Source organism: Acinonyx jubatus, chromosome B4 (genome assembly GCF_027475565.1).
Source record: "Acinonyx jubatus isolate Ajub_Pintada_27869175 chromosome B4, VMU_Ajub_asm_v1.0, whole genome shotgun sequence".
In the NCBI taxonomy this organism is placed as follows: domain Eukaryota; kingdom Metazoa; phylum Chordata; class Mammalia; order Carnivora; family Felidae; genus Acinonyx; species Acinonyx jubatus.
The window spans coordinates 125,171,524-125,198,927 of record NC_069387.1 but is presented as its reverse complement, the minus strand read 5'-3'; the positions used below and the strand labels follow the sequence as shown (position 1 = coordinate 125,198,927).

The 27,404-nt window shown below is 45.3% G+C and overlaps 1 protein-coding gene and 2 long non-coding RNA genes across 6 annotated transcripts in view; 2 read left to right on the top strand and 1 right to left on the bottom strand.

The window, feature by feature from the left end:
• The window catches only part of SYN3 (synapsin III), a 464,763-nt gene that overhangs the window by 260,425 nt on the left and 176,934 nt on the right, over nucleotides 1–27,404 (top strand). The window lies entirely within an intron of this gene.
• On the bottom strand, nucleotides 738–13,461 carry LOC106971937 (uncharacterized). 2 transcript variants are annotated; one of them, XR_008300477.1, is made up of 6 exons: nucleotides 12,774–13,461; nucleotides 9,895–10,014; nucleotides 6,848–6,910; nucleotides 4,532–4,633; nucleotides 1,520–1,574; nucleotides 738–1,166 (listed from the first exon to the last, which is right to left on the bottom strand). It is a non-coding gene; the product is annotated as an uncharacterized LOC106971937 (long non-coding RNA). The 2 variants fall into 2 exon arrangements; XR_008300476.1 differs by lacking the exon at nucleotides 9,895–10,014 and having other exon boundaries at nucleotides 12,774–13,454.
• LOC113602753 (uncharacterized) lies at nucleotides 11,969–26,962 on the top strand. 2 transcript variants are annotated; one of them, XR_008300479.1, is made up of 3 exons: nucleotides 11,969–14,170; nucleotides 14,354–14,472; nucleotides 15,520–21,424. It is a non-coding gene; the product is annotated as an uncharacterized LOC113602753 (long non-coding RNA). The 2 variants fall into 2 exon arrangements; XR_008300478.1 differs by lacking the exon at nucleotides 15,520–21,424 and adding an exon at nucleotides 21,431–26,962 and having other exon boundaries at nucleotides 11,971–14,170.

Sequence of the window (27,404 nt, the reverse complement as noted above, 5' to 3'; positions counted from 1 at the left end):
GCTAGGATGGTGGTTAGGCCTATAGTATTGCAAAGCAAGGATCTTTACATAATGCCAAAGTGACACAGTCCAAGAGAGATAAGCAGGGATAGCTATTTGGAGAGGGAATTAGGGGGAGGGTACAAAATGTTCCAGAGGTTTCAATAAACCACAGTGCATGGAAGCTCAGGAAAGGGAACCCAAGAGTGTCATCCTAATAGAATTCTGGTCATCCACTAAGCCAGAACAATCCCATGGAATGGCTCAGGGAGGCCAAGGGAGACAGGGGCTATGAGTATTCCTGGGGAGCATCTGAGCCAAAGAGCAGGGGCTGCTGATGTTCAATCTGAGGTGGCCCCATGACATCTAAGCCTCTGTGCTGGTGGAGAATAAGGCATGGGTCTGCTTGCCTACAGCTGTTCTGTTCCTTGCTTGGCAAGGGCACTTGGCACATAGTTCAGTCTAAGCACCTTCCAAGTTGTATCATGATTATATCTACATGGCAGTCAGTCTTCTCCTCAAAGTAGGGAAACCCTCAGAGCTCATTTTGGTATCCCTGGGAATAAGCCCAGGAGCTGTAGTGTAGATTCCTAAATGTTGGATGCATGAATCAGTGAGTGAATGAAGAGATACACTCATTTCCCACTCCAAAGAATGGAAAAGGGAGAATCAACCTTATTACTGTTGGTGTTAGATGCTCTTCATTGAACTCTGATTGTACCCCAGTTACTGTTTCACAACAATCCCTCTGAAGGTAGTTGCTGTCATCCTTCTTTTATTGATGAGAAAACTGAAGCTCAGAGAAGATGTCATCTGCCCAAGGTTACACAGCTTATCACTGGAAAAACGAGCATTTGAAACCAGAGCTGTCTAACCCCAAGCCCCATGCTCTTTCTCCTGGGCCACCCTCTCTTGAATAAAGAATTATTGAGTGTCCACTGTGTGCAGGCTACTGCCTTAACACACCTCAAGTGGTTTGCTGTGTTTGGTCTCCATATTATCAGACTCATATTATCATTTTTTACGAATGGGAAACCAAGGGTCAGTAAGTTTACCCACCTTTCCCAAGCTCATCCAGCTGCTAAGTTTAAGAGATGGATTGGAACCCAGATTTGACTTCAACATTAAGCTCTTTCCCCTATGCCACAACGCACATCATGCAAGGCAGTGTCCAGGCTGGTTGACTCCTAGTGATGGGCACAAGTTGTTGAGAGAAAGGCTTCAGTTTGCTTCTTCCTTGTGCCTGTTAGCTTGGGGCTGTCCGAGCTCTGCAAACTGTGGCCACTATACCCTCACCCTGGCCAGGCCCCAGGAAGAATCACAAGGATCAGTAGTCAGGGCAGGTCCAGGACTGTCAGTTTCCACGTCTGGGGAAACAGAGCCAGCACCATGCCTCTCCTCTGACAATGACTCCTGCAGGAAGCTACTTACTGCATGATTCCTCGTTAGGTGCTGAGGATTAGATCTTAGCAGTATGGTGGGTGATTAAGAGCTCAGGCTCTAGAATCTAAGTTCTTGGGTTCAAATATAGGCTACTCACTGGCTGTCTGGTCTTCATTTGGTTCTTCATTCATTCTGAGCTTCACTTCCATCATCTGTAGAATGAGGTTAGAAGTAGGACCTATCTCATAGGGTCACAGTCGGGTTAAATGAGATAACATGAATAATATACTTTGAACAAAGCACTTTAACAAGGTTCCATCAATGACAGTCCCACTTACAACCACTTTTTAGTACACGTGGGTTAAGAAAAACTGAACAATTCATTAAGCCACAATGAACCAGAGCAGTAATCTAGACTTCTCTCAGATATCACCCCCCACCTTTATCTTGGTCTTAGAAGAAGACTGGATTCAAAGTCCAAAGATTCAACTTCAGATCTGGCTCTGTGGCCTCCAGCAAGCCACCTCACCTCTCATCCTTGTTCTACTCATCCAAAAAAGAGAAACAGTGGTATTAGAACCTGCCCTACTTAGCCTTAGGATTCCCGTGAGGTTTAAACAAAATAGTGGATGTGGAAATATTATGTAAAGCGTAAAATGCTGGAGAAATGTTAGCTATTGTGTTAAGACGGCTTTTCTTTCTTGTCCCCCACCGCACCCAGGCTCTCCCCAGCCAGGAAATCTACCTCCCACCCTTTCTGGCTCTCAGCTACCCTGGAATCTCAGTTGGCTCCCAGAAAGGATTCAGAGCACAGCACAAATTGTCCAAAGGTTGCTTCCAAAGCCTCCGGCAGCTAAGCCTGGCCCCAGCCCTTCCTCCTTGAAAATGTCTGGCCTAATGGGAAGGAATGTGGGCTGGCAGTTGAGTCTCATTCATATCCACAAGCATCCATGGAGTGTCTGCTCTGTGCCAGGCCCTGGGCACTGAGGACCCAGTGGTAGAGCAAGATGGTCTCTGCCCTCAGAAGCTCATAGTCTAGTGGGGAAACAGTCACATCACAGATGAAGACAATAGGATAGGGTAGCACTGTGTCCAGAAGCCCAGAGGAAGGCACTGCGCATGATATGGGAGAACCAGAGAAGGCTTCCTGGAGGGAGGGGGAGCATCCAACAGGAGCTCAACCCCCACCAGGTCACAAGTGAAGCCTTCACGTCACCAGTGCCTCCTCACCTTGGTGGTCACAGATTTGTCAACACTCTCAGCCAGAAGAAGCTTTAAAATATTCTTTCATTCAGCTGTCATTCTTAAGAGGCCCAGAGAGCTGAGTGGCTTTCTCAGGTCACCCAGGTAGGTCTATGGGACACATTAGGCAGCTTTTATGTGAAGATCAGTGTCTCTTGAGCACCCATTTCCAATCAGATCAGCTCCCTGGAAAAGGACACCAGCTGGTTTTGAAAAAAAACCCAGAGGGGGATTCTTAGAGCTTCCTTTTCTTCTGCCCATTGTCTTTCCACAGCACTTTACAGTTTACACAGCCTACCATATGCCTCTCAACCTTCCATGTGAAGCCACTATCGTTTAACATATTTTACAGATAAGGAAACTGAGGCTGGACGACAATCCCTAAAATGTGATTCTGGGGCTGGGAAATTGATTTCAGAAGTTAGGGAGCCCTTAGTCAACATCATGATTTGACTTCTAAGTCCATTTTATTACTAAAAGTATGTAACTATTTCCTTGCCCTCTTCTCTTTTCTTCTTTTTGACATTGCCTTCTAGAAGCAGAAATTACTGGTTGGCATGCAGCTGAGTGTTGTCTCTGGACAGGTTCTACCCTTTCTGCCTTTTGGCCCTGGCTCTGTCATCCTGGTCTCTCTCTCCATAGCTCACTGTCCTTCTCTCTATGTCTCTCTGAGTCTTTCTCTCCAGTACTTCTCTGTCTCGCTCTCTGTCTCTTTCTCCCCTAGTCTCTTCTCCTTCCCTTCTCTGTTTCTCTCTTTCCCCCTCTCTGCCCTGTCTCTATCTCTGTCTTCCTCTCTGCCTTTCTCTCCTACTCTCTCCATCCCTACTCTGTCTCTCTATTTTCTCTCTGTGGTGTCTGTTTCTCTCTCTTTCTTTCCCTCTCTCTCTGCTCTGTCTCTCCGATGCGTGTATGTCTGTCTGTGTCTGTCTGTCTGTCTCTGTCTCTGTCTCTGTCTCTGTCTCTCCTTTCTCCCCTCCTTGCCCCTTCCCCTGTGCAAGAAGGCTATGCAGGTACTCAGAGGCACCACGTAGCTTTGCTCTGACTAGCCCAGGGCTGCACAGCAGCTGACTCTTGCAGACCTCTCTGGGTTCCCAGCCTCCAGTTCCTGGGCCAGTGGGAGGAGATGCTGCTGAGAAATCTGACAAAGCCCCTGCCCAAAGCTGCACATTCTCTTGGCAAGAAAGGAAGGAGAAGTTTCAGAGAAGAGACAAACAGGAGGCATCAGTCAGTGACAGTCCCTCCCTCGAACTTGTGGTTTGAGGAAGGGTGGAGTCCACCCCTCCAGATGTGCAGCAGTTTGCAGGAATAGGCAGTGACTTCACAGCCAGCCTAAGCAAGGGGAACGGAGGGTGTGGATGGGGAAACTGGAGTCAGGATTAGTAAAAAAGCAAAGTCCATGCTGTCTATCTGCTCTGGATGAGGAGCTGGGTGCTGGGAGCTCGGGGTTTAGAGGAAGTACTTCTCTGTCTCGCTCTTATCCCCACTTAACTGGTTCCAATCCTGGGTCCTCACACTGTCCTTTTCTGGCTCTTAATTCCTTACCCATCTGATGGGAACCAAGTTTCTTCCCTCATAGAGCGACCATAGCAGTCACTTCTCTAAAATACTTAGCACAGAGTGTGGCAGGGACTGGGCACTGGGAGGACACCAGTCCCTTCCTCCACCTTCCAGAAAGTCTTCCTGGACAAGCCCAAGTCCCACTGCAATCCCGCTGTCTGCTCCCTCCAGCCCTTTGTTGATCTGTATGGCCCAGCAGTCTCCCGCCAGACCTCCTTGCTGCAGCACAGGCAATAGCCACACCATCATCGTCACTGCTATTCCCATTGCTATCGTTAGTCCTCAGACTGTTGTCTGCTGACACCTTGTTTCCTCGCTGACACAGGGAGCCATCACTTCTTGGTGACGGTGCTGAAAGGGAGGCACTCACCACAGAGTATTGGGTGAAACCGTGGACTTTAGGGTCAGCTAGATCCAGGCTGGGATTTGACCTTCTCTACTTCTTAGTCATGTGCCTGGGCAATGACGGAACCTATAAAATGGGCATAGTGACAGCAGGATTGGATTCTGAAGATTAAATAGATGAAGAGCTTAGCACAGCAGGCACCCAGTAAGCCCTCTATGAATCAGAGGTCTGTTTGAGCTGTTATTACATGGCATTTTAGCTCCCTCGGTACCTAGCACAGTCCTGAGTACAAAGTGCTAGGCATTCACTAAGTAGACATGGAAAGAATGGAACAGCTGTCAAAGAGCAATGACTTCCATTGGTGACTTTGCTATTACGGTTTAGTTTGGTGGGGGGGCACTGCTGGGAGTGCTCGTAGTCTCAAACTTAGAAGGATTTCAGGAAGCAGCTACCCATTTCCACATTTAGAAGGAAAAGATGAGACCCCAAAGAGGGAGAGATCATAGACTTGCTTGTTCTCTATTACAATGAAAGGACATAGCATCTGGACTTCGCTGGTCCCTAACTTTTGAGGGTAGGAGAGTGATGGACGAGCCACTCTCTGACAGCTGGTTTGCACAGAAGAGAGGGAGTGGCCTGGGAGGACCCCAAGTGGGTCACCTCATTAATAACCCTTTCGCCACACTGGCAAAGTATATCCTAGTCTTCATTTGCTCAAGATCACACAACTGGGGGTGCTCACAACCACACAATTCAAGATTCCAGCTGGTGAGTCAGGATTCCAATCTGGGTATGTCGGACCTCAGAACTGGTTTTTTTATGATACCTGCTGCCCCTGGATATCACCTAGTAGGAAAGGGGCCCCAAAGGAGAGGCTTGGACCCCAGGAAGACCAACTCACTGCCTCCCACACACACCCAGGGGTGCCTCAGGTAGCTTGGAGTCCAAGAGGGAAGGAGAAGGGCAGAGGTGGGAAAGGTTGACAGTCCAGCTGGGCATTCAAGTTCACCTGTGTCAATTGGTATCTGTGGTGAGGAGGTAGCTGAAGACTTGTCACCTGCAACCCAGGGATGCTGAAAGCCCTCTATCTGCCTGAGGTCGATAGTGGTTGATCTGCGCAGCTCTTATTTTCAAACACATGAAGACTTTGGTGAAATTCGTGGAATGCATGAGGTTTACATCTTTCCAAACAGGTTGGCAACAACCAACAACAGCTGGCTTAGCCATCAGCTTCTCTGTTCCGTCCCTCTCTTTCCCTAACACTCCCTCCCTCTCCTCTACCTTCAGTCATGCTTCCCTGTGTGTTCTGCCCCCAGTGAGAAGGGGATCCAGGCTACTAGCTGGCTTGGGGCACCAGGATAGCTCAGTATTGTCTGCAGAGGCCAGCCAACGATTGTACTGCTGATGAGATTTTTCCAAAACAGAGCTGGCATATTAAGCATTAGACCCTGTGACTTCCAACATGGGCCCCACCCACCCAACACCCTCCATCAGCCCATAGGAATCCATCAGCAATTTCCTATATTTCCCAAAGCCACATGTGAGTCATACCTTTATACTCATGCAGGGGGTCACTGAAATAGCCTTAAAAATACTGATCATCTCAGGGGCCTGGGTGGCTCAGTCTTTAAGCATCTGACTTCAGCTCAGGTCACGATCTCATTGTTCATGTGTTCGAACCCCACATCAGGTGAGCACGAGCCCCACTCTGGGTGAGCACGAGCCCCACTTCAGGTGAACATGAGCCCTGCTTCAGGCGAACACGAGCTCCACTCTGGGTGAGCCATGCTTCTCTCTCTCCTCCTCTCTCTGTCCCTTCTGGGATTCTCTGTCTCTCTGCCCCTTGCTCACTTGTGCCCCTTCCCTCTGTCTTTCTCTCTCTCAAAAAAAAAAAAAAATACTGATTATCTCATATTGATCAACTGATAGATGATTGTAGAAGTCTTTGATTAACCCAAAAGGTTTTATTGACTTGCAGTTACTCATTATTATTTAATAGGCAGTTCGATGTTACTTTAGGTAAGTTACTTAATGTCTCTGATTCCTCCTCTATAAATGGAAGTTATCGTACTTCACAGGGCCTTTGTGAGGATTAATGGAGCTAATACTTGTAAAATGCTTAGATCAATTCCAGACACCTGGTAACTTTTCATTGCTAGCTGTTTTTGTGGTTAGTGTTGCTGTTAATGTCAGGAGTAGATGGAGTATCTTAAAGCACACTATGCATTGTGGGAGAGTTGTCAATAATGTAGACTGCTCAGTTTGCAGATGAGAAAATCAACCCAAAGAGATGAAATGGGCTTTGAAATCAGGTAGAGCTACATTCTAATCCCAGCTCACCTGTTTCCTCACTGGGCAACCTTCAGTGGCTTGCTTTTCTTCTCCGAGCCTCTGTGTCCTTATCTGTAAAGTGGCATAGAACATGTCTCTGCTTGGTCCAAGAGTAGCATTCAAACACCTTCAAACAGCTTCCATGGTGATGATTATCACATCACTTCCCATTCCCCCTGACCTTTCTCCCTTTCCTTCACTGCTGAGCTAGCTAGACAGTTTGCTTTGACCAGGTCTTTTGCCCTTTCTATGCACTGCTTTTCTGAAAGTTTCTGGAAGATCCCATGAGAGTGCAAGCTGAGGCATAGGAGCCATTGTGGGCTGTGTGGTCAGGTGCCTAGAGCTTTAACTTCCTATCTGGTAAAATGGGAAGTTTTAAACTAGCAAGATAATTATGTGGCTTAAAAAACTAATTTCAGGGGCGCCTGGGTGGCGCAGTCGGTTAAGCGTCCGACTTCAGCCCGGTCACGATCTCGCGGTCCGAGAGTTCGAGCCCCGCGTCAGGCTCTGGGCTGATGGCTCGGAGCCTGGAGCCTGTTTCCGATTCTGTGTCTCCCTCTCTCTCTGCCCCTCCCCCGTTCATGCTCTGTCTCTCTCTGTCCCAAAAATAAATAAACGTTGAAAAAAAAAACTAATTTCATATTTGCTTTATCATATTTATCAAGTAAGAGTTTGGAACCCTTGGCTTGGGTCACTGCTATCATCTGGTTATTACAAACCTTGGATGGGACACCTGGATAGCTCAGTCGGTTAAGTTTCTGACTCTTGGTTTCAGCTCAGGTCATGATCTCACAGTTTGTGAATTCAAACCCCGCATCGGCTCTGTGCTGACAGTGTGGAGCCTGCTTGGTATTCTCTCTCTCTCTCTCTCTCTCTCCCTCCCTCCCTCCCTCCCTCCCTCCCTCTCTCCCTCTCTCTCTGCCCCTCCCCCACATGTGTTCTCTCTCTCCCTCTTTCTCTCTCCCCAAAAATAAATAAACTTAATAAAAAAATTGTAATTAAATAAATAAAATAAAAATAACATACCTTAGAGAGGATGTTCCCTAAAGAGACCCTGTGAGAAATCCACCCATAAAGTGAATTCCATCTTCTGCTAATTTATCTGTGGGCAAATAAAGGTCGGTACTAATGCTGAGAGTTCTGTTTAATAATAAAAAATAGAAGCCTGTCCCACAAGGGCAGAACTCACACTATTGTGGCACAGTAGTTAAGAACTGAGCTCTAGAGTTAGAACCCTTGGGTTTGAATCCAAGCTCTGGCACTTTCTGCAAGTTGCATAACCTCCCTCTGCCTCAGTTTCCTCATCTGTAAAATAGGCACAGTTTCAGTGTGGGGGCTGAATGAGCTAACCAACATAAAATGCTGAGAACAGTTACCATGTATGTACCAGCCTGTCATTGTCACCTCTTCTCCATGCCCCTCCTCCCCAGTGAAAGACATTTGGAACCTATTCTTGATTCCCAGAATAAAGACTAGACTCTCCCTTGTTCTCAGCTACATGGAAATAAAATTAGTGGAAGCCAGAATGGGAACATTTATCTACAGAACCACCATAGTGGGTCCAAACCTTCTCCTTCCATCCTTTGCTGCCCCTCCCAGGACTGTTATCTTTAGTTCTCAGAAAAGCCCAAGGTTGTAGTGGATTATCAAGGCCATCACATCTGACCACTTTGGTTACTGGGTTGTGTTTGCTAACCTCCCTTCAAAGCCACCCTCCCATTGGCCCTTGAGTGCTTTCAATGACAATAATTTATCACAACCTGCCCTTTCCTCATTCCCCTTGGGACTGTGTCCTTACTCCTCAGACCCCCTCACATTGTCTCCAGCTGCACCTCTATCCCACAAGCCTTATATTCCAGCCACAGTCCTGGTCTCATTGTAAATGTTGCACTGTTTTCTGGCTCCATTACTTTGAATGTGCTATTCCCTCTCTCTTCCATTCTCTGACTGACAGCCTCCTACACATTCCCTGACTCTGATCAAAACCTGTCTCCTCCAAGAGCCTTGCCAGGTCTCCCAATGGGCTTCAGGGTTTCCGAGCTCCATTCTCCAAATTTCTCCAACACTTCTGTTTACTTGTCTGTCTCCTCCATTAGTGGCAACCTCTTAATTACTTTCAACATCGTTGGGGCGCCTGGGTGGCTCAGTCAGTTGGATGTCCAACTTCGGCTCAGGTCATGATTTCACGGCTTGTGAGTTCGAGCCCTGCATCGGGCTCTGTGCTGACAGCTCAGAGCCTGGAGCCTGCTTCAGATCCTGTCTCTGTCTTTGTCTGCCCCTCCCCTGCTCACACACTGTTTCTCTCTAATACAAATGAACATTAAAAAATTAAATTAAATTAAATGTATTTTCAACATCGTACCCCCCAGTCCCCAGACCTAATTTAACACCTGCAAAGAAGAGGTACCTGGAAACTATTTACCCAGTGACCACATGAGGGCTGAATTGGTTGTTAAGTCCACCAATTGGTGCAAATCCCATCTCTCTTCACACAGCTGCCCTTCAAATATATGAAGATAGTCCTCCAGGTTCCTGTAAATCTTCTCCAAGTTGACATCCCCAGTTCTGCATTCCTTTCTTTATATGATGTCGTTTCAAGTCCCCCTTCAACCCTGTCACTCTCTTCTGGACAAATTCCAGGTGTTTCCTGTCCTTCGCAAGTCTGTCTTCCAAAGCTGAACCCTAGTCCCTGTGGTGACCTGGCATGTGCAGGGGTGGCAGGACTGTTTTCCCATGTCTGGGTATGAAGCAGCTTATAGTGTGAAAGAGTACAGGCATTAGAAACAGTTGGATGTGGGTTCAGACTCTGCCATTGGTGTCCATCAGCCATGTAACCAGGCTGATGTAACTCAAAATATTCAACAGCTGGCATGGCCCAGGAATTCACCAGTCAACTATAGCTTTATAGAGAAGGCAGAAAGCCCCTGCTGTGCCTAATGGTATCATTTTAGCTTTTGAACCACAGGATGGGAGTGAAGAGGAGGTAGTCAGAGTGGTAGCTAATTAATAACCACTACAGAAATACCTAAATAATGTAACAGTTAGTACAGCCATACCTGCGTGTACCAGGTGGCTGTGAGTCCTGGCTGTCACCAGATTCAAATGACTTCAATGCTCTGAGCCTTGGTTTCTTCATCTGTGATATGGAGTGGGAAGCAGTACCTATTTTGGGGTCTCTGAAGGGACACAAAAAGTAACACCCCTCTTTTCTGACAAAATTCAGAAGTAATGAAGGAATAAGGAAAAAGAATGAGCAGATAGCAATGAAAATATCACCTTTACTACTCTGAGAATGGCTAGAAGGTTGGGCTTGTATGTGCAGGTGAGCGGGCTCCTAACTGACCCTAGGATTAGACCCATTCACCTTCAAGGTTACAGGCTGCACCAGACCAGGTTCAGCCTCCCCCAACAGTGCAGCCACCACCTAAGACTCCAGCTCTGCCTCTGTCATACCTTATGCTCCAGCCACACTGAGCTTTCTGACAGTCTCTAAACATGCCAAGCCCTCTAAATAACCCCATGCCTTGCCTACTGTTCTTTATGGAACGTTCTGTCCTTCATGTCTCTGACTAACAACCTCTTATTCACTTATTAATACTAGCTTACATGTTCCCTCTTCCAAAGCCTAAGCCTACCTATAAACTTAAATTGGGGGCTCTGGACATCACACTTCATCCTGAGTGCAATTGGGAGCAAGCTATTCAGAATAACCTGATGAGATTCGTTTTTTACAGGAGATCAGATTCCAGGAAGAACTTTCTTCATATTCATCGTCATGCAGCAAGAGCTTCCTTTTGGCACCCTGCATTTACTAATGGGGAGGGAGAGAAGAAGTCTCCTTGGGGCCCCTTTTCTTTCCCATCCAGTACATTTAAAGGCCTTTCGATTTCTATTTCCCATGTGAGCCCTGTGTTTCTTGCCCCTTGATGAAATAAGTGTGGATTCTACTTTCTTCAGACTTGTTCAAATGTTTGTATTATCTCTGGTAAAAGAATTGCTTAGGCCTGAGAATTCTGCCTCCAAGGGAAAATCTTTTTGGCTCATAGGTCATTAACAAATCCAGAGCCCACTGGAGCCTGCGTATCTCTTAAGTATGTAGATAAACTAGAAAGGTAAGAAATTTGAGGAACTGTCAGATGTAGAGTGCTTAGTGCACAGTGCCTGGAGCAGAGTAAACATTAAATGGCATTAGTTGTGGTTATCATTACTGTATTAGGACAATTGATGCTCAAATGCTACAGCAGACTAACTCTTGAAATCTCAGTGGCTTACCACAATAAAGACTAATTTCTGGCTCATGTGACCTCTGACGTGGGTCAGGCAGTTCTCCCCATCTGGTAACTACACCATGTAGAACAGGTAGCCTCTACAGTCACCACAATAGGAAAGAAGGGAGAGATGGAGGAGGTACCTCAGCTCTTAACTGTTTCCACCCGGAAGTGATGTCCCAAACCCTCTGCGCATAGTCTATTGGCCAGAACTGGTCCAAGGGCCCAAGCCTGGCTTCAGGAGAGGATGGGAAATGTGGGGAAGCACTGGGGTATTTGATGGTTAATAGCATCTCTGCCATAATTATTTAGGTGGGTTAGAATAGGTTGTTTCCTCACCCCATTTCAAGGACGATTTGGGAACAATGAGACCATGTATAGAAAACGTTCAAAGGGCTTTACTCAGTCGCGGTACTTAGCCCCACTATTCCTTAGTTTCCTCTTTGGCAAAATGGAAAATACTAAGAGTACCTACCTCAAGAGATTGTTCTGGGTGATGAATATAACAATATATAGGGTGGGGCTGACCTATAATGATTGCTCTATAAAAATATCAGTTGGGTCTGGAGCTCTTTTTGGGTCTGTAACATCATTGAATGTGTTAAATTTAGCATACACATAAACCCTGAACTGTTGTTTGCAATTCTCTTCCTATGCTTCTGTAGCTGTTTTTTTGGATCCATTGATTTATTTCCAGAGAGCTATGTCTGCTTGCGTAATGATGTGACCAGGGCCTAGCACATTGCCTGGCCCTAATCTGGTAATCAGTACATGTTTGAGTTTGGCATTAAAGAATGCACAGGCTTCAAGCAAGTAAGAAAGGGACTGGCTGGGTCTTTGAGCCTCTTTCAAAGGAGGCTACATGGTATGCTGGAAATCTGGGCCCTTGGGTTCCCAAAATATTAAATACTCTGCTTCTGACTTGCAGCATAATGCTGACCAAATTGCTTCCATTCCTGCCTCTGTTTCTCTATCTGTAAAATGGGAGATAGTAGAGCATGATTCTCAAGACATAGATTCTAGAATCAGACTGCCCTGATTCAAATATTTGTTCCAACTTTTACACTGTGTTTGGAGGCAATTACATGATCTCTCTTGAGCCTCAGTTTTCCTATCCATGAAAAGAGCATACTAATAGTACTTATAAGATTGTTGTGGGAATTTGGGAAGAAAATCTGCACAAATTATTAGCATTCTGTACAAATTATTAGCATGTATTGTTTTATAAGTATCCAATAATGTTGGGAAATATTATTAGAATGGGAGGGGGAGGTATTCTATACTACAGAATACTATTCAGCAACAAAAGAGAATTAACTATTGATACAAGCAACAATATAAATGAATTTCTAAAACTAGCCTGAGCAAAAGAAGTCAGATGCAAAAGTACAAACTAATTCTATTTTTATGAAACTCTAGAAAAGACTAGCCTAATCTACAGTGGCAGAAAAACCAGGTAAGTGCTTAAGGCCTGGAGTATGCGGTCTGTGATGATTAATGCTTTGTGTCAACTTGACTGGGCCAAGGGATGCCCAGATAGCTGATAAAACACTCTTTCAGAGTGTGTCTGTGAGGATCTTTCCAGAAGACATTAGCATTTGAATTGGTAGACTAAGTGAGCAAGATCCCGCAAAAAGGCAGAGGAAGGGGGAATTTGTTCTCTTTACCTGAGCTGGGATATCCTTCTTCTCCTGCCCTCCTCCTTTGGCGCTCCTGGCTCTTGGACATCCAGAATCGGATGGATTTATACCATCAGCTCCCCATGTTCTCAAGCCCTTGGACTTGGGTTAAATTACACCACTGGCTGTCCTAGGTCTCCAGTTTACAGATGGAAGGTTATGAGAGTTATTGCCTCCGTAACTGCATGAGTCAGTTCCTATGATGAATTTCCTTTTATGTCTATCTGTATGTATCCTATTGGTTCTGTTTCCCTGGAGAATCCTGACTAATATGGGGTCTCACTGTAAAAGGGGCACAATGGAATTTGGGGACCATGGAAGTGTTCTATATTCTGATTGTGAGAATAGTCACATGGATGGATCCATTTGTGGACACTCCCAGACCTGAATACTTAAAATCAATGCTTCTTTCACATGTAAATTGTACTTCAGCAAAGTAGATTTTAAAACTAAAATAACAAAAAACTTTAAACAGTTGGGCTAGATGAGTTCTAAGTCCAATTCTCGGAGATCCTGACAGGTATGGCCCCTGTTCCATCCTCCAAATAGGACTTGCAGGCCAGGAGCCCTTTTTCTCCATCCTCCCTTCCTCTGGGCCACCTCTGCACATCTTGGTCCCATTCCCTGCCCTCAGGTCAGCCAACTGCAGCTCTCGGCTGTTTCAGTAAACCAAGATAAGGATGCAGGCTGGAGCAGTATGAGGCCTTAGACATGAGTCGGAGACCCAGCTATTAGCTCATAATGGCGATGAAAATGTTTGCAGCCCCTACTCACCAGTGGGCTGGGGGACCCAGTGACCCTTCTGGCTGCTAGAGTCTGCTGACCATGATTCACGAGCCAGCGTGGGAGGCAGCAGAGGAGTCAGCTGATGGTGACATTTCAGGATCTGGCCTTCTTTTTCTGATCATTAGCAACTATGTTGGGAATAAGACAGGGCCCCGTTTAGCTGATCAGAACTTCCAGGGCTAGATATGGAGAGAAGCTAAAAAGGAGATGGGAAGGTACCAGCCTGTGCTAGGTGATTTACACAAATTATTTTGCTTCCCACTGTGACATTATGGGTTTGAACTACTAACTGTAGTAATCATAATAACAGCTAGCATTAATTGAGGATTTACTTTGTGCCAGTCCCTTCCTTAAAGGACTTTATATTCATTATCTCAAGCTAACTTATATAACAATTATATGGCATAGATAACATCGTTATCCTCATTTTTCTGGTTAAAAAATTGGGTCAGGTTTTGGGTCAGGGCACAGAGAGAGGGCACTTGCCCATCTCACAGCTTTTAAGTGGCAGAGTTGGGACTTGAACCTACTTCATCTGATGCCAGAGCCTGAAGAACGCAGATGCCTTGATGTCCTATCCTTCAGCACATACAAAACAGGTAACCAGAACCAGAGTCCTCTGTGAATGCTTCCACAGAAAGATACAGGAATGTGGCCTTCCCCTGCTTCTGCCTCCCAAATCTTGTACAGGTGCACATAATCAGGGAGACCTAAACCACACTTAGACTCTAGCTCAAAAAGATGTCTGTGGATATAGTTTTAGCTTTTCCTGATTCTTTCAGAACAAGCAAACACATTAGAATGGACGTGGAATGGATACGAAAGACCCTATCTACCCTGAGAGTCAACTTTGAGTGCAACTTTGAGTCAAAGACCACGGAGGGGATGCATGGAGTATTAGGTGGGACTCTTGGATAAGAAAACACAGAAACCAATGTAAGGAAGCATGCTTAGTCAGAGATTTAGCCTAAGACGCATAGGGAATATCTCATGGAATCCAGAGACAACAATAAGTTCAGAAATGGTCTAGAATCAGGCAACATTCTCACCTCTGGTCTCATCCCTGCGCTGTGCATTTGCTTTATCCTTCTTCTACCTTGAAGGTGGGCTTCCTCTGCTTCTCAGATCCATGCAGCATGAAGCATGCCTGCCCTTGCAAGGCCAGCCTCATACAGTAATTGTCTGTTTGTCTGTCAGTCTCTCTCTCTCTCTCTCTCTCTCTCTCCCTTCCTCCCTCCCTCCCTCTACCAATTCCAAGTGCCTAGAGTATTGATTTGGTTGAGCTTGGGTCAGTGCCTGCCCCTGGTCATATGTATGAAAGCTGGAATAGCTGGGAATATATTGTGTATAACAGCAGCTGCCCTTCCCCTCTCCCCACCTATTCCCTGCTTCTGGAGATAAAGGTGGGCAGTCAAGATGGTGGGGAGGGAGAAGTTTTTGGTCCATAGGCTACAAACACTCCCCCAAATATATCTTACATATATATATCCACTATATACCATTCACTGGCCTAATCAAGGCTCAGGGATTTTTTAGATTACTCCTATGTGAAAAGATGCCCCCAAGTTGTTGACATTGAGACACCAGACAAGGGATTATATCTATTCACCTAGCTCAGGCCCTTTAAGGCAGCAGATTCAGCCACTCTGTATACACCCACAGACCATGGCAGCAATAACCCTAGAGAATCTACGTTTACTTTTGGACCTTTTCTCATTCAAATGACATCTCTGGAGTCTTGGCGCTTTGCTCAACTCAATCCTGGCTTCTGGCCCTTTAGGCTAATTGTCAGTTTTTGGTCTCCACACTGTACATTTCTGTTCTCTCAACCAGGCTTTGACTAGGCTTGGCCATGTGCTCCTATAGTGTCCCTCCATGTCCAGAGTGTCTCCAGGAAAGCCATAGCCCACTACCTTAAAACTAACCTCCAGCTCTTGTTGTCCAGCAGCCTGGCTGGACCAGTCTAAGATGCCCAGGTTGAAGACCTTAAAAACATCCATGGGATTTGGCCATTTGTATTTAGCCAAACTCTTGGGCTTTGGTTCAGCATTCTGTGAGTTTGAAATCTACACCAAACCCTGTGCCAGATGAAGGAACACAGAGATGAAGAATATAAGGCTGTTGCCTTCAAGAAGATCACAGATATGGCAAAGGTGGAGCTCCAGCAGGCACTGACCATGTTCAGCATTGAATAGCAACCAAAAGCCATCTACAAGGAACTGCTCCCCTATGCCCAGACAGCCAAAGGAGAACTCACGAAGGCCCAGAATGTCAGAGATAATTCTGATTCTGGCATAAGAAGCTGGAAGATAAGAAGTCTTTGTTAGTTCCTCCTTCATGGGTACAATGAGGTATTCATGCTATTCCCCTCGGGACTTGGGAAGTCTTTTAGGCCCAAGAAAGGTCTGTGCGTCATCATAATTGTGTAATATGGCTGCCCTCTTTCCGCCCCACCCCTTGACATATCCTGGTCAGGCAAGTTAAAGTTCTGTTGATGCGCTAACTGTTGTGGCCACCATCAATCACACTTCCTTCAGTGGTCTTTGATATGGCCTTCCAAAGAGCTGGAAATCTGGGGACCACTTCCTTCCATCGATCTCACCCCCTATTTTCTGCCACCATGTAAAGGGATTGATTCCATTTAAAGGCATTGTGACGTGAGGACAAGGCACAGCCTCAGAAGTTTAACTGCCCTGAGTCTGAATCACTTACCAGCCATGAAGGCTTGGACAATTTTCTTAACCTCAGAACCTCAGGATTTTGTTTTGTCTTGTTTTTGTCCAATGTGGAAAATAAGACTTATGGAACAGCTTCATAGAGTTGATATCCAGATTAAATGGAACAGCATAGGTAAAATCCCCAGCACTTTACTGACACCTAGCCGATGCCCGATAAATATAGTTGCCATTTATCGGTTCTAGGCAGGTTTGGTGAAATAAATGGACATATCGAGCCCCACGTTGGGCTCTGTGCTGACAACATGGAGCCTGCTTGATATTCTGTCTCCCTCCCTTGGTATTCTGCCCCTCCCCCACTTGCCCTCTATATCTCTATCAAAATAAATAAAAATAAAACTTAAAAAAAAGAAAGAAAGAAAGAGAAAGAAAGAAAGAAAGAAAGAAAGAAAGAAAGAAAGAAAGAAAGAAAGAAAGAAAGAAAGAAAGACGTGGTCCCCACCTTTGAGAAACTTAGGGTCTTTTCTCCATATTTATGACTCTCTTCTGTTTTGTCCCCCTCCCTGTGTTTATATTATTTTTGTTTCCCTTCCCTTATGTTCATCTGTTTTGTCTCTTAAAGTCCTCATATGAGTGAAGTCATATGATTTTTGTCTTTCTCTGACTGACTAATTTCACTTAGCATAATACCCTCCAGTTCCATCCATGTAGTTGCAAATGGCAAGGTTTCATTCTTTTTGATTGGGCTAAATAGGTAAGGGGCGCTAAGGAATCTACTCCTGAAATCATTGTTGTACTGTATGCTAACTAATCTGGATGTAAATTTTTAAAAATAAAAAATTAAATTAAAAAAAAAGAAACTTAGGGTCTTTATCATAAAGATAGGTGGTTCCTTATCATAAATATGAGTGATTAGGCCCACCTGTGTGAAACATCCCCATCTGTAAATTGGGCAATAAGATCTACCTCATATGATGTATAGACACTGTTAACCCCCACTCTACCAATAAGATGATGAAGCACGGAAAGACTTAGTGACTCATCTGTGGTCATGGAGCTGGGAAGCAGTAGAGCTAGGATTTGAACCTGCTCTCTGGCTCCAGAGCCCATGTTCCTGCCACTCCTTTCTGCTACCTGCATCATCTTACTGAGCTAAGTGAATGGGAGGAGTCACCAGGAAGCAGAAGGTGGTGGAAAGAGAGTTGGATTTGCAGTCAGGAAGGTTGGAATCTGACTTCACAATGATGGTGGCTGTGGGCAGATCACTCCATTTCCTTATTAGCAAATGACACGAATAACAACTTATGCCTGAGAGTTCCTACATAGATCTCATTAGACCCATTGGTTCAACACATGGTTGTCAGAAGCCTGCAGTGTGTCAGACATTGTCCTAGGTGCTGGGGATGAAGCTTGAGCAAGAGACAGGAGCTGGTCTCAGATCAGGTCCCTGCCCTGCTGTCTAATGAGAGAATAAGATCATGTGCTTGGAAGTGCATCCTAAACACAAGTTTGTCGTTAGTGTTAAGCAAGTGGAAAGTGCTTGCAGCTCTTCTGATTAAAACAAAACAACAATAACCCTAACAGGTACAATGTATGAAGCATTTTCTCTGCACCAGGCACTATGTTAAGCTCTTTGTGTGGTTCTTCTACAGCAGTCCCCTCAAAATATCGCATGAAGCCATCATAATTGGTTCCCATTTTACACAGGAAAAAACTGAGGCCTGGAGAGGTTATTAATTAACAGCCAGTTAAGCACTGGAGCTGGTTTTCAAACATAGGTGGTCTGCCTTCAAAGCCTCTAGTCCTAAATATCACATCCGGTGGCTTCCACTTCATGTTACTGCTGCTTCTGGTTATTTGTATCTCAGGAATATATTTAGAAACATCTGGAAGTCTTGTAAAGGGCTTTATCGTTAAGTATGGGGAATTTAGCCCACAAGCCTCCATCGTCTAGTCAAGCCTGGCCTTGATCCTGCACCTACTTTAGACATAAAGACAGATGCTCAGCTGAAGGGCTGGGGAGCAGAGCGCCATGGCATTCACTGGCGAGATCTCCCAGCCTTGGCAGTTACCTCACCACTGGCCTTTACATCACTGCTGGCCAAGCCAAGTGCCTGGGTTGTGTCCTGAATCTAAAAGCCTGACCATAGGCTTTTATGAAGCTGTATCTTGCTGAGAACTTCCTGGGCATTACCTCACTTGTCCTCTATCAACTTCCCCAGAAACTGTGGCTGGCAGCCTCATCCTAGATTTATAGATTGTGGAGCAGTAGGCTCCAGAAACAGGAAGTGACCTTTTCAAGGTGTCCTCGTACAGGTGGGTACAGGGATGTGACTCTTAATCCCCCAAATGTCATCCACAGCATTAATGGCCAGAGACCTCAGATCACACCACTAGGGGCAGCAGAGGTCAGACAGGAAGTCTGTGGAAGCCTCTTAATCCAAGACCCTCACCCTGCATGATGTTGCATTCATTCTTCTACTGCACAGATATTTATTGATCACCTACTATGTGCCTCGGTAGGCACTAGGGATAGCAAGGTGGATAAGGCCGATGCAATTCCTGCTCTTACAGAACTCAAAAGGCCAGCAAGGAATAGACCTGGTTAACGAGTAATTACAACTGTGATGAATATTATGAAGAGAACAGCACAGAGGGCTCTGGGACCACACATTAGGTGACATACCTTGTGCAGGTCATCAGAAGAGACCATCGTCGAAAGTGGTGTTTGTGGTGACACATAGGATGAGGGTGATTGTTTCAGGTGAAGAGGAGAGAGAACTCCAGGTACTTGAATATGCATCTTGAGAGAGATTCATGGAAGAAACTGAAACATAATAAAAGTGGCAAGAAATGTGACTGGTGTGGAGGTACAGGCAAGATGAGGAAGGCTTTGAGGTCTGTATTAGTTTCTGTGCTGCCTAACAAATTACCACACATTTATCAGCTTAACACAACACCTTATTACATCACAGTTTATGTGGGTCAGGAGGTACCAGAACCTCCTGATTCTCAGAACCAGGTTCTGCAGAACTTATCAGCAAACCCTAAACAAATACACTATTTAGGTGTGGGTTAACATGTTAACCAGACTCACAGCATTATTGTATAAAACTGAAATGAGAACCATATAGTTAACACTTAGATCGGAACACCCTTGAAGACATCATCAGTTCATCTTCTTCCATCAAAATATGTAGGAAATTTAATTGCAGTCATAATGCCAATCTATTGGGGTGGCTCAGTCGCTTTAGCATCCAGCTTCGGCTCAGGTCACCATCTCATGGTTCATGAGTTCAAGCCCTGTGTCGGGCTCTATGCTGACAGCTCAGACCCTGGAGCCTGCTTCGGATTTTGTGTTTCCCTCTCTCTCTCTCTGACCCTCCCCTTATCATGATCGCTCTCGCTCTCTCTCTCTCTCTCTCTCTGTCTCAAAAATAAACATTAAAAAATTAAAAATAAAAATAAAAGAACTCTAATCTATTAATTCATAATGAGAAAATCCACTGAAATGATAAAAATCCTGGAATCTTCATGTCTAGCCCATCCTCTGAAACCAGAAACACATGGGAAGCCATAGCATACTCAGGTGGCTGTTTAGCCAAGTGTCTTAGAAGTATATGAGTGAAGGGAATTAGTTCGATAGAACCAGACTAAGACATCCTGTTGCAGCCACTTTGCAGTAGATTCAATTGGGCCAATGGGATGGAACATTTTGGAGGTATACCCTCAGTAAATGCCAGCCACTAGGACAATGACTATTCTTTGTCTTAATATCACTGTCTAAGGACATTAAGTTCCCTTATGGTGCTAATGTGCTGTGATTCCAAAGGCAACTATTACTTATCCTGGATATAGTCCAGAGCCTGAGCACATTGCCCTCCTGAACAATATAAGCCTTTACCATCATCATCATCATCATCATCATCATCATCATCATCATCATCAGTAGTATGGAGAATGATCATTATCTAGGGACTGATGCCTACATTTAGGACACACTACTAAGTGCTACTGATGTTATCCTATTGAATCCTCACAATAACCCTACCGGGTAGTTGTTCTCACTCTCAACATGCAGATGAATAAAGAAGAAACTGAGGTTCAAATAGGTATTGTTGTTTGCGCAAAGTCACCAAGCAAATGGAAGAGAAGGAATTCCAACTGCATTCAGCACACTGCTGTTCTGCCACACAGATAAAGTGGATCATGTTTTGCATGCCTGCTGAGCAAATAAATGCATGCTGTAAATTCAGCCTCTTCCCTCCCATTCAAGAAAGTAGATTGTATTGAAAGTCTGTGAGAATGATGTCACTATAGGGGTAACCTTGAACCTACTTTAATTTATTAAAAGAGGAAGTGTTTGTACAAACATTGGTAATCTTGCTAATATGATGACTGCTGGCTTAAAAGTTCCCAAACACCTGGTAGTCCCAATAGGTGTAGTCCCCAATAATTCTAGAGTGTCCCTCAAAGATACCTCACATCTACCCATAAAACAGCATATTAACTGTTATCATATGTGGGTATCAGTTACCTTTTTCTCTCTGTCTCTGCCTTCTACTTGTTTATGTCCATCATCCACATGGCGACCTGGAGTCAATTTCCTACTGAACCAGGACCATGCTTTTGTATCAAGGTCATGTATCAGCACTTTCATTTATTCATTCATTCATTCATTCATTCATCCATTCAACTAATATTTACTGATGCTCTACTTTGTGCCAGGCACTGTTCTCAGACCTGGGGAAAGAATGGTGAATAAGACTAATAGGTCCCTGCTCTTGTGTAGCTGATGTTCTAGTTTGGGGTATGAAAAATAAACAATTAACAAATGGGTAGCTGAATAAATAAGAAAATTTTAGATAAATATAAGAAATATAATGAAAATAAGACTGCCAGGGTAGAGAAGCACTAGATAGGATGGCATAGAAGACACTGTTGAAGCCCACCCCACATCTTCTTGGCCCACCTTTGACTTCACTAGCAACTGCAATGGTCAACTACCAGGCACACAAACATTGTCCCACATGCCTCTCTCCATCTCTCCTTCTGAGGGTGTTTTCTGGTGCCATAGGTGTGTGCCCCAGCCACACATAGAGATTGACTGTCCCCAGGCCAACCTTTAACCAAGGAGGGCAATAGCCAGTGGATAAATACTCCAACTTCTCCATCTCTTTGCAGGACAATTCTGAGGCATGTTCTCCATGATATCTCAGAGGTCTCCAGTGGGACCGATCCTCGGTTTCCTGAAGAAGTAACCAACTCAGTAACACACCCTGCCAACATTCCCATCTCTGTCGTGACTCCCTCACTTAAGATCACCTTGCAAATAAGTCACCAAGTCTGTCTTCGTGTCTGGTTGTAGGGAACCCAACCTGAGCTATACATTCAAGGACAGCCTCACTGAGAAAGTGATGTTTGAGCTGAGACCCAAATTATGTGAAATAACCAAGATGTCAAGATCTGGAGTAGAGAATTTTCCAGGGAAAGGGAGGAGCAGAAACCAAAGCCCTAAGACATGAAGGAGCTGGAAAACTCATGGAACAGAGAAGGCTAGTGTAGCCTGAGCACAGGGATAGATAAGAGCTGGTAGGAGATGAAGTCAGAGAGGTAGGTAAGGGCAGGCCATGACACGGAGCTTGGATTTCACTCCAAGTTTAATCGAAGCATTGGAGAGTAGTAAACAGGGAAGGAACCCCACCTGATTTGCATTTTTGGAAGATTCCTCCTGGTGTGTTGTTGAGAAGAGGTTGTAGGATAGTAGGAGAGGAAGCCACAGCTGCTTAAGAGGCTGGTTCTGCTGTGACTAGAGTCTCAGAATCACTCTTAAATGGTTCCATTGGGGTTTGCCTCTAACACCCCCTCTCCTTTGAGGATGCAATCCAGACAGAGACCAGACAACCCCTTGGATCTTTAGATCTTTTGTTTTCCTAGCCATACCCTTCCCCCACCCAGTACCCTCCACCTTGCAAGACATAAGCTCCCATCTATGAGAATGCAGACTGACATAGGTGTATATGGTGGAGGAGGGAAATGTGAGCTGTATCAACAACAGCCAAACCACAATGTCTCGTGTATTGTTAACCTGGGTGTCACCTACCTTTCTTCCAAGTCCTGTGTCACACACTCTGCTATCATGGCTGCCATACATGGCCCCGTGATGGCAAATGACACATGACAATAAGGTCAACATGGATACAGACTTCAGAGCCCCTCTGGATATCTCAAAAGAATCCACATGGGCTTCTTAGTGAGAAATCTAGACTTCATTGAATATCTCATGGGAAAGGTGGAAAAGAAAGCTCACATTGCACACCTGTGTATTCCTGTTTCCCCCCAAGACCCTGTCCTAGGATAAGAGAGAGGTGAAAAGGAGACAGGTGCCAGGGAGGAGCCAGATCATGCAGGGCCTTTTATGTCATGCTCAGGAGCACTTGTGTTTTGGGGAGTTATGCTAAAAATAAGACCCAAACCACACATAACAAAGGACAAGGCTGAGGTGGCCAAGGTCACATTAAAGCAGAATCAGGGCAAACGTTGACTCATGTATGAGTTTCTTGTGGCTGCTATAACAAATTACCACCAACTTAGTGGCTCAAGCCAACACAAGTTATTGTCTTGCAGTTTGGGTGGTCAGAATTCTAAAATAGGTCTACAGGGCTGGTTTCTTCTGAAGACTTTAAGGGAAAATCCCTTTCCTTATCTTTTCCAGCTCCTGGAGGCTACCTAGATTTCTTGGTTTATGGCCCCTTCCTCACATTACTCCAACCTCTGCTTCTGTCATCTATCAGTCTCTGCTTCTGACTCTGATCCTCCCTGTATCTGAGGACCCATATCATTACATTGGGCCCATAATCCACAATAATCTCTCCATCTCAAAATCCTTAACTTAATCACACCTGTGAAATCCATTTAGTGGTGGAAGAATGTATTCACAGGCTCTGGGGATTAGTATGTGGACATCTTGGTGTGGGGAGGAAGGGGCATTGTTCCGACTACCACCACACTAAGTGTGCTTTTAGGTGTAGAACTGGAACCTAAATTTTGTGCTGTGCTTCATAAGAAATAGATTCTGGTTTTGGCCTCAGATGGCATCCCAGCACTAGCCAGACAGTCAAGGTAGCAGGCAAAAAGAATAGGTCTGTGCAACATGTCCCCTCTCCTGGGAAACGAAGACATCATATTCAAAAGCAACAACAACAACAAAAAAAAAAACATATAGCAGTGGAAAGAAGCCCCTGGACCTGGGTTCTGATCTATACACGTAACACATGTTTGGCAAATATTGGCCCACTCTCTTCTCGGGGTCTGCCTGCTCTGTGGGGTCAGGACCTTCACCTGGGTCATGGCATCCTGCTTTCTACTATCAACACATTTTTAGTAATATATCAAAATTTACTTTCCTGTTTCTCCCACTTGACTGAGCATTTTGGGGGGAAAGTGGCTACTGCTAGGTATTTAATACATTAAAAATAAAAACTTTATTAAGCTCTTACCATTTGTCAGGCACCATACCAAGAGTTTCACCTGGATTATCACATTGAATCCTTCCAGCAATCCTATTAGACAAGTAGTCTTATTATACCCAATTTTATTTACAACAGCAAAAAACACCGAGGCACACAGAGGTTAAGTAACTTGCTTAAGATCACCAAGGTAAGAAAAGGCAGAGCTGAGGTTGAACACTGGTCTTCTGACCCACAGTTTATGCTCTGGAACCAAGGACACTATTAACAGAAGGGGTGAATGAGTATTGCACAAGAGCAGAGAATTAGGTACTAGAAGATGTAAGCTCTTTTCCTGCTTCATCACTCTTTGCTGGGTGACTTAGGAAAGTTGCTTCCCCTCTCTGGGCCTCTGTTTCAACAGATAACAACACGAGGGGTGTGCAAAGAAAAGGGCAATTTTGCTCAAACACTAGCCTTCCATGTTTCTAATGCTGGTAGCCCATCTGACCATCTCACCTTGATTTGACCTGAAAATATCAAGCCCACAAGACATGGCGTTTGCTGTCACATGGCCACATACGATCAGCAGCACCAGGGCCAAGCTCCTGAGGCCCCTTCACGTGGCGTGGCCAACATCTTCCCTATCCCCGGGGCCTCGGGCAAGGATGCAGGCAGCAGCCGGCAGCCGCAAGCATGTGCTGTTGCTGTGGTTTCTACTTAGAACAGTTTCCTATTTCAACCTGCCAGTTCCTTAAAAGCATTAGGCTGAGGTTTTGCCGAATGACTCCACTCTATTTTCATAAAGGGGTGGAGGGGCTCCTCCTGGGAGCCAAGCCCAGAGCAGAAATTCCACATGAATTAAGGGTATAGAAAGCTTGGAAGTCTGACTCCTTAAGAAAAAAAAATAGCCTAGTGGGTGGTGACTTTCAGAGAGTAAAAAGAGTTTTTCCACCAGCCAGGTTCATGGGCCCAGTTTGCTTAGGTGGCTACCCTCTTCCCTTCTCTGGTCCCCAGTTTCCCTGTTACATGAGGGGCTTGGGTTCTCCCTCTAGGTTCTAAGCACCCCCAGGTCTCTCGGTTAGACTGTTCAGTATAGATTAAGGTAATTTTAACAATAGTAGTCAGCACTTCTATGGAATTTTCTGTGCTGTTCTAAGCACTTTATAAGTATCATTTCTCTTAGCACTCATAATAACCCTCCAAAGTGGGCACTTTTACTATCCTTACTTTTTATATGGGAAATAGAAATAAGGTTGACTAGACAGGATTTGAACCCTGGCAGTTTAGCTCCAAAGCCCATCCTCCTAGTTCTCTGAAAATAAGACCTTTCTGGAGGCAGACAGCTTAATATTGGGAAGAATGCAGTCACATCAGTCTCAGAGGGCCCAGGTTTGAGTCCTGGACCCATCATGTGGGTGGCCTTGGAGGTGTTGCTGAATTCTTTGGAGCCTCAGTTTCCTCATCTGTAAAATGGGGCCATTGGCCCCACACTGCTAATCTCCCAGAGTCTGTGAGGAATTTGAGATGATGATTATTCATCAAGAAGCTCAAGAACAAGATAAGCAGTCTGTTAGCAGAGGTTATTACCATTGTTATTATTCCCATAGAAGTCTCTACCCACCTGTGCCTCCACCCCCACCCTCATGTAGGGTTGCCTCTACTTGGGAGGGCGGGGGGGGGGGGATCTCCAGGAGGAAGGCCCGGTTGACATCCTGACCGTTCCAAAGCCCCCTCCCCAGCCTGGAGGTGGGAGGGAAACAGTGTCTTCTCAGCAGCCTTGAGTCAGAGTCTACAGCCCTGTGAGGGCTGGGCGTCTTCCCCAACCCTCTGAGTTTATGTACAGGCGTCTGTGTGTGTGGGTGCCTGTATGACCAGCCTTGGCCACTGACTCCAGACATCTGTCCGTCTGCCTTCTGTCTAACAGGCATCTCCAATTTAATCCACCCAAACAGAACTCTTGATTTCCCTCTTGAAATTGCTCCTCCCAGTCTCCGTCTTAGGAAGTGCTCCAACCATCTACGCAGACTGCTCAAGCCAATTAACACCTTCCAGCCCTTTCTTCTTTCATAGCCCATATCCAGTCCACAAGCGAATTATGTTGACTCTTTGACTGTGTCCCCCAGTGTCCCTGACTCTGCCCTATCCTGTCCATCGTGATATCACCACCGTGGGCCAGGGAAGGCATGGTGGCCTCTCTCCATCTCGTGTTTTGTCTACCCCAGTAGCCTCCAACAGGCTTCCCTGTGTGCACCTTGCCCCTGCCTCTTTTGAATCTGTTCTTGACATAGCCAGAGGGATCTTTCTGAGAACACAAAACACTTTCTGTCAGCCTTAGCTTAGAACCTTCCTCCTCCATGGCTTACATAGTCAAAAATGAAAGTTCTGACATGATTTCTAGGCACTTTGGGAGGTACTTAACTATCTGGCCTCATCTTGTACCACTCTCCCTCTTCTTATTCATTCACTCCTGCCATACTGTCCTTCCTTCTGTTTCTCGAACAAGCCAAACCCGTTCCCACCTCAGGACATTTGCACAGGCAGTTCCTCTGCATACAATGCTCTGCCCTCACATGTTTCTGTGACTGACCTTTTGCCTAGATTTCAATTCAAATGCTACCTTCTCAGAGAGACTCCCCCAACTACCTTGTTTAAATGTGTTTCCTGCTCCACAACTACTCCTCTCAGAGAGGTGCCTCTGTTGGTTTTGTTAGAGCATTTACCATCATCTGACATTATTGTGTTTATTTATTTATTCATCATTTACCATCTGCCCCATCACTAGAATGATCATGAAGGCTGAGGCGTGTGCATTTTTTTGCAGTTGTATCCAGAGTGAACCTCTAGTAGGAGTGGGAATGGGATCTGGCATGTGAAAAGGACTCAAAAACTATTTGTTGAATGAATCCAGGAGCTTGCTGTATGACCTGGAACAAGTTAACTTCTCCACTTCAGTTTCCTCATCAGTAAAATAAAGGAGAAGGAGACATTCTTAAAAAACTGTTTTTAAGTTAGGGCGCCTGAGTGGCTCAGTCGGTTGAGCATCTGACTTCGGTTCAGGTCCTGATCTCACAGTTCATGGGTTCCAGCCTCACGTTGGGCTCTGTGCTGACAGCACAGAGCCTGGAGCCTGCTTCGAATTCTGTGTCTCCCTCTGTCTCTGCTCCTCCCCTGCTCATGCTCTGTCTCTCCTTCAAAAATAAATAAAAAAAATTTTTTTAATTGTTTTTAAGTTTATTTATTTTGAGAGAGAGAGACAGGGAGAGAAAGCAGTTTAGGGGGAGAGAGAGAGAGAGAGAGAGAGAGAGAGAGAGAATATCCCAAGCAGGCTCCGCACTGTTAGCACAGAGCCTGATATTGGGCTTGAACTCACAAACTGCAGGTTCATGACCTGAGCCAAAGCCAAGGGTCAGACACTTAACTGACTGAGCCACCCAAGTGCCCCCATTTCATTTTCTTAAAAGATTATTTATTTATTTTGAGAGTGAAAGAGAGCGTGTGTGCAGGAGGGGCAGAGAGAAAGGAGAGAGAGGATTCCAAGCAAGCTGCACACTGTCAGTGCAGAGCCTGACATGGGGCTCCTTCCCATGAACTGTGAGATCATGACCTGAGCTGAAATCAAAAGCCAGACAGTTAACTGACTGAGCCACCCAGGCGCCCTGAGACAGATCATTTCAAAGGACTCTCCTGGTTCTGATTCTGGACTCTCA